The sequence below is a fragment of the Rhinopithecus bieti genome, unplaced genomic scaffold (genome assembly GCF_001698545.2).
Source record: "Rhinopithecus bieti isolate Rb0 unplaced genomic scaffold, ASM169854v2 scaffold_7901, whole genome shotgun sequence".
Taxonomy (NCBI): Eukaryota; Metazoa; Chordata; class Mammalia; order Primates; family Cercopithecidae; genus Rhinopithecus; species Rhinopithecus bieti.
The window spans coordinates 563,625-570,968 of NW_016805596.1; positions in this window are offsets into that span (position 1 = coordinate 563,625).

Below are 7,344 nucleotides of genomic sequence, written 5' to 3' on the forward strand. Positions count from 1 at the left end.
CGCCGCCCCTGCGCACGCCCGGGCGCGCTCCCGCACGGGGCCTCCGGGGGCGGGGCCAGGGGTACTCCGTCTGTGCGTGCGTCCTTGCGGCCGATTTCGCGCCGCCGCAGTCGGCGCCGTCGCGCGTTTCCCTTCCTCCTCGGAGCCTCCCGGCGTTGCCGCGGGGCACTCTGGTAAATGGAGTCCCTGCGCTGGCCCCGCCCCTGAGAGGGAAGGATGCGCGCGGGCCGAGCCACGTGCGTGCGTGCGCATGCTTGCGAGCTTGCGTGCGTGTGCGCGCGGGAGCGTCTGGCGATCTGGGCTAGGCACGGCGGGCGCAGGCGCGGCTGCGGCTTCCTCTTTAACTCTCTACTGGGAAGCGGTGGAGCCGTGTGGGGCGCTGGGGGGAGTGGGAGTGTCCCCGCCGGCACCCCAGTCGGGCGGACGGAGCGGGAGCGGCACGTGGCCGTCCCGCGCGAGGCTCCTTCTCGTGTCCCCATTTCACAGAAGAGGATCCCGAGGGTCCGAGAGGCTGAGTCACTTGGTCAAGGTCACCCAGTTCGGGACTGGACTGGAATCAAATCAAAACAATTAAGTAAATTCCATTACTATTGACCCCCCAAAGTGCTATTCCTATTAATAGCCAAATACTGTTTTAGTTGCATCTGTTAATTGCATACATCAGTGGTTCTTCTCCTGGGTGACTTTGCCCCCTAGGGGATAACTTGGCAATGTCTGAAAACACGGTTTTGGTTGTCACATCTTGGGGGGGGGGGGGTGCTGCTGGCATGTAGTGGGTCCAGACCAGAGAGGCCACTCAGCACCCTGCAGTGCACAGGACGGTCCCTCCAAAAAAATAATACCCGTCCTCCAATGTCAGCAGTAGGAGATGGAGAAACCCGTCTAAGGCTGACCGTGGTAAACAGGTGACACGCAGGGTTTTTTTTTTTTTTTTTTTTTTTTTTTTTTTTTTTTTTGAGACGGAGTCTCGCTGTGTTGCCCGGGCTGGAGTGCAGTGGCCGGATCTCAGCTCACTGCAAGCTCCGCCTCCCGGGTTCACGCCATTCTCCTGCCTCAGCCTCCGCAGTAGCTGGGACTACAGGCGCCTGCCACCTCGCCCGGCTAGTTTTTTGTATTTTTTAGTAGAGACGGGGTTTCACCGCGTTAGCCAGGATGGTCTCGATCTCCTGACCTCGTGATCCGCCCGTCTCGGCCTCCCAAAGTGCTGGGATTACAGGCTTGAGCCACCGCGCCCGGCCTGACACGCAGGGTTTTGTCAAACCGGGTACGTCATGCCTACTGCCTTTCTCCTTAATCTCACAGCACATTGATAACCTGATCGTTTGATTTATTCATCATCACAAAATTAAATAAATACAAGAAACAAGGCTGGGTGAGGTGGCTCACACCAATAATCCCAACACTCTGGGAGGCCGAGGTAGGTGGATCAATTAAGGTCAGGAGTTCGAGACCAGCCTGGCCAACATATACAGTGAAACCCCGTCTGTACTAAAAATACAAAAGAAAATTAGCCAGGCGTGGTGGTGGGCGCCTGTAATCCCAGCTACTCGGGAAGCTAAGGCAGGAGAAATGCTTGAACATAGGAAGTAGAGGTTGCAGTAAGCCGAGATCATGCCGCTGCACTCCAGCCTGGGCAACAGAGCGAGACTCCCTCTTAAAAAAGAAAAAAAGGGCCGGGCGCGGTGGCTCATGCCTGGAATCCCAGCACTTTGGGAGGCCAAGGCGGGTGGATCACGAGGTCAGGAGATCGAGACCATCCTGGCTGACACCGTGAAACCCCGTCTCTACTAAAAATACGAAAAATTAGCTGGGCGTGGTGGCGGGCGCCTGTAGTCCCAACTACTTGGGAGGTTGAGGCAGTAGAATTGCTTGAACCCGGGAGGCAGAGGTTGCAGTGAGCCGAGATCGCACCGCTGCACTCCAGCCTGGGCGACAGAGCAAGACTCTTGTCTCAAAGAAAAACACACATACACACACAAGGAACAAGATCACAGGCAAACAGAACAAAAACACTTTTTTTTTCTTTTATTTTGGGATGGGGTCTCACTCTGTTGCCCAAGCTGGAGTGCAGTGATGCAATCATAGCTCACTGCAGCCTTGAACTCCTGAGCTCCAGCTATCCTCCCTCCTCAGCCTCCCGAGTAGCCGAGACTAAAACCCTATTTAAAATAAAACTGGCCGGATGCAGTGGCTCATGCCTGTAATCCCAGCACTTTGGAAGGCCGAGATGAGAGGATCGCTTGAGCCCAGGAGTTCCAGACCAGCCTGGGCAGCATGACAAAACCCCATCTCTACAAAAATAATGATAATAATGCAAAACTCAGCCAGGTTTGGTGGCACGCGCCTGTAGTCCTAGCTACTTAGAGGCTGAGGTGGGAGGATGGCTTGAGCCCAGGAGTTGGAGGTTTCAGTGAACCAACATCCGACCACTGCACTCCAGCCTGGGCCACAGAGCCAAACCCTGCCAAAAAAAAAAAAAAATCGGGGCTCAGAGGCTCACATCTGTGATGCCAGCACTTTGGGAGGGTGAGGCAGGAGGATCACTTGAGCCCAGGAGCTCGAGACCAACCTGGGCAACACAGCAAGACCCTGTCTCCACCAAAAAAAAAAAAAAAAAAAAAAACAGAACCGAAACAAAACAAGACTAGAACATTGGAAACAACCCCACGTGCATCTGTTGGTGACTGGATACATGAACAATGAAGCAGTGGGGGGATGAAAGGCACAGAATGTGGCCCAAAGAAGGAAGTCAGGTACAAGCTGCTTATAAATAATACATTTTTAAAAATACAGGCCGGGCACAGTGGCTCATGCCTGTAATCCCAGCACTGTGGGAGGCCAAGGTCGGAGGGTCACCTGAGGTCAGGAGTTCGAGACCAGCCTGGCCAACATGGCGAAACCCCATCACTACTAAAAATACAAAAATTAGGCAGGTGTGATGGCGGTGTCTGTAATCCCAACTACTCAGGGGGCTGAGGTAGGAGAATTGCTTGAACCCGGGAGGCAGAGGTTGCAGTGAGCCGAGACTACGCCATTGCACTCCAGCCCAGACGACAGTGCAAAACTCCATCTAAAAAAAAAAAAAAAAAAGGCCGGGCGTGGTGGCTCAAGCCTGTAATCCCAGCACTTTGGGAGGCCGAGGCGGGCGGATCACGAGGTCAGGAGATCAAGACCATCCTGGCTAACACGGTGAAACCCCGTCTCTACTAAAAAAAATACAAAAATCTAGCCGAGCGAGGTGGCGGGCGCCTGTAGTCCCAGCTACTCGGGAGGCTGAGGCAGGAGAATGGCGTAAACCCGGGAGGCGGAGCTTGCAGTGAGCTGAGATCCGGCCACTGTACTCCAGCCCGGGCGACAGAGCAAGACTCCGTCTCAAAAAAAAAAAAAAAAAAAAAAAATTAGCCGGGTGTGGTGGCAGATGCCTGTAATCCTGTAATCCCAGTTATTCAGAAGGCTGGGGCAGGAGAATTGCTTGATCGTGAGAGGTGGAGGTTGCAGTGAGCCAAAATCACGCCACTACACTCCAGCCTGGCCTACAGTGTGAGACTCCACCTTAAAAAATAAAAAAAAAAAAAAGAAAGAACTAGAGGAGCCTGCTTCTCCCTCTTCCCCATTCATTTCCTTCCACCCCAGGGCCAAGGCAGCGAGAAAAAGGCTGTGCAGACACTGATCTGAATTTACTCCCAGTGTGACTATGAACAGATCCAACACACAGTATATAGTTTTGGTCCCCTTTTTTTCTTGTGGTAAAATATACGTGACATAAAATTTTCCATTTTAATTATTTTTATTTTGTTTTATTTTATTTATANCTTGTGGTAAAATATACGTGACATAAAATTTTCCATTTTAATTATTTTTATTTTGTTTTATTTTATTTATTTATTTATGAGACGGAGCTTCGCTCAGTCGCCCAGGCTGGAGTGCAGTGACACGATCTCGGCTCACTGCAAGCTCCACCTCCCGGGTTCACGCCATTCTCCTGCCTCAGCCTCCCGAGTAGCTGGGACTACAGGCACCCGCCGCCATGCCCAGGTAATTTTTTGTATTTTTAGTAGAGACGAGGTTTCACCGTGTCAGCCAGGATGGTCTCGATCTCCTGACCTCGTGATCCGCCCACCTCGGCCTCCCAAAGTGCTGGGATTACAGGCATGAGCCACCGCGCCCGGCCTTATTTTATTTTTTGAGGCAGCGTCTCGCTCTGTCACCCAGGCTGGAGTGCAGTGGCACGATCTCGGTTCATTACAAGCTCCGCCTGTCGGGTTCACGCCATTCTCCTGCCTCAGCCTCCTGAGTAGCTGGGACTACAGGTGCCCGACACCACGCCCGGCTAATTTTACGTATTTTTAGTAGAGATGGGTTTCACCATGTTAGCCAGGATGGTCTTGATCTCCTGACCTCATGATCTGCCCACCTCGGCCTCCCAAAGTGCTGGGATGAGAGGCATCAGCCACCGCGCCCGGCCTGAGACCCTGACTTAATAAGTAAGTCCAGGCCAGGTGGCTCACACCTATAATCACAGCATTTTGGAAGGCCAAGGCAAGTGGATCGTTTGAGCTCAGGAGTTGGAGACCAGTCTGGGAGACATGGTGAGACGTTGTCTCTATTAAAAACACAAAAAATTAGCCAGGCGCGGTGGCACATGCCTGTAATCCCAGCTACTCAATCTCCTGAATTCGTGATTCGCCCACCTTGGCCTCCCAAAGTGCTGGGATTACAGGTGTGAGCCACCGCGCCCGGCCCCATTTTAATTATTTTTAGGTGCAGAGCTCAGTGGCATTAAGCACGTTCCCACTGCCGTGCAACCATCACCACTGTCCTCTCCATAACCTTATCTTCCCAAACTGAAACTCTGCCCTGTGAAATACTCACTCCTTGTCCCCTCCCCAGCCCCTGGCACCTCCCAGCCCATCCTACTTTCTGTCTCTGTGAATCTGAGGACTCCAGGGACCTCCTAGGAGTGGATTCACGCAGGATTTGTCCTATTGTGACTGGATTATTTCACTGAGCGTGATGTTCACTGCAGCCTCTGCCTCCCAGGTTCAAGGGATTCTCCTGCCTCAGCCTTTTGAGTAGCTCGGATTACAGGCATGTACCACCACGCCCAGCTAATTTTTGTATTTTGGGTAGTCATGGGGTTTCACCATGTTGCCAGGCTGGTCTCAGGTGATCTGCCCGCCTTGGCCTCCCAAAGTGCAGGCATGAGCCACCGCGACTGGCCCTGGCTAATTTTTAAAACATTTTTTTTTTGTACAGAAGAGGTCTCTGTGTGGTCTAAGCTGGTCTTAAACTCTTGCACTGAAGCAATCCTCCTACCTCAGCCTCCCAAAGTGGTGGGATCACAGGCCTGAGCCCCTGCGCCTCCCCAGGCATTGGGATCCCAGGCGGCAGCAGCTGCACCCGGCCTATCAAGCATGTTCTGTGTGCCAGGATCACTGACAGCCCTGTGAGAAGGAGGCTAGAACTATGAAGAAATACCTTCCATTAGTGAACTACCAAAGAGAGATAAAACAGCTTCTGGCCAGGTGCAGTGGCTCATGGCTGTAATCCCAACACTTTGGGAGGCTGAGGTGGGCCAATCATGAGGCCAGGAGATGGAGACCATCCTGGCTAACACGCTGAAACCCCATCTCTACTAAAAATACAAAAAAAAAAAAAAAAAAAAAAATTAGCTGGGTGTGTTGGCGGGCTCCTGTAGTCCCAGCTCCTCGGGAGGCTGAGGCAGGAGATCATGCCACAGCATTCCAGGCTGGGCGACAGAGTGAGACTCCATCTCAACAAAAATAAATAAATAAATGAAACAGCTCCTGGCCGGGTACGGTGGCTCACACCTGTAATTCCAGCACTTTGAGAGGCCGAGGCGGGTGGATCCCTTGAGGTCAGAAGTTCGAGACCAGCCTGGCCAACGTGGTGAAATCCTGTCCCTACCAACAATTAGCCAGGCGTGGCGGCGCACACCTATCATCCCAGCTACCCAGGAGGCTGAGGCAGGAGAATCGCTTGAACCCAGGAGGCGGAGGCTGCAGTGAGCTGAAATCACGCCACTGCACTCCAGCCTGAACAACAGGGTAAGACTCTGTCTCAGAAAAACAAAAACAAACAAAACAGCTTCTGATCAGGACATGCCTGTCCTGGGGCAGAATAGGGGCGTCTCCTAGAGGACACGTGGGCTCAGCTTGAGACAGAAAGAGAAAGCGGCCTGGCCAGGAGAGAGGCTGTCCAGGCAGGGGGAAGAGCGTGTGCCAAGGCCTGGGGCTGAGGGTCACAGGAGCTGTGCAAGAGGTGGCAGGGGTGTGTGGAGTGACAGGGCAGGCAGCTACCCAGACAAGGCGGTGCAGGGAAGGCTGCGTGCGACAGCTGTTTCGGAGGCTGCCTGCGTGCATACCCCGGCTCTGCTGCAACCTGTGACCTCAACCTCTCTGGGCCTCAGTTTCCTCATGTGTTAAATGGGTGTAATAACTGCCCCACCTGTTAACCTGTGCAGAATGCATGGCAGGGAGGCAGTGCTCAGGGCTCATGACCGTGGCCCCACATTCAGAGGGGGAAGGAAACTGGGTATCAGAGCAGGACGCCACGCAGCGGGCTTGGGGGCCCCAGGAAACAGACGGGGGTGTGGTTGACCCTAAGGGGCTACCCTGGGCTGCAGAGGCCTAATTCCACCCCTGCACCCCCCAGCTGCAGGGCTGCCCGAGGAAAGGGCACTGCTGGGATTAAGTCCTGGTCTCCAGAACTGGAGGAGTCTTTGGGCAGAGGCCCCCATCAGGGTCCCGGGGTCTCAGGTAACACCCAGTCTATGGGAGTGTGACGTGGGCTCATGAAAGGGGGGCGTCGGCGGGGCGCGGTGGCTCACGCCTGTAATCCCAGCACTTTGGGAGGCCGAGGCGGGTTGGATTATGAGGTCAGGAGATCGAGACCATCCTGGCTATCACGGTGAAACCCCATCTCTACTAAAAATACAAAAAATTAGCCGGGCGTGGTGGCGGGCGCCTGTAGTCCCAGCTACTTAGGAGGCTGAGGCAGGAGAATGGTGTGAACCCGGAAGGTGGAGGTTGCAGTGAGCCGAGATTGCACCACTGCACTCCAGCCTGGGCGACAGCGCGAGACTCCATCAAGAAAGAGAGAGAGAGAGAGAGAGAGAGAGAGAGAGAAAGAAAAGAAAGAAAAGAAAGAAAGAGGGGCATCAGAGCTCTAATCCTGGGTCCCCACCCTCGTGGCCACCAGACCCCGGGCTTTGCTTCTCAAAGCCTCAGTTTCCTCATCTGTATAACGACAGTCAGCTGCTCTATGGAGTAGCCGTTCTTTTTTATTCCTTAATAAACTTGCTTTCACTTAAAAAAAAAAAAA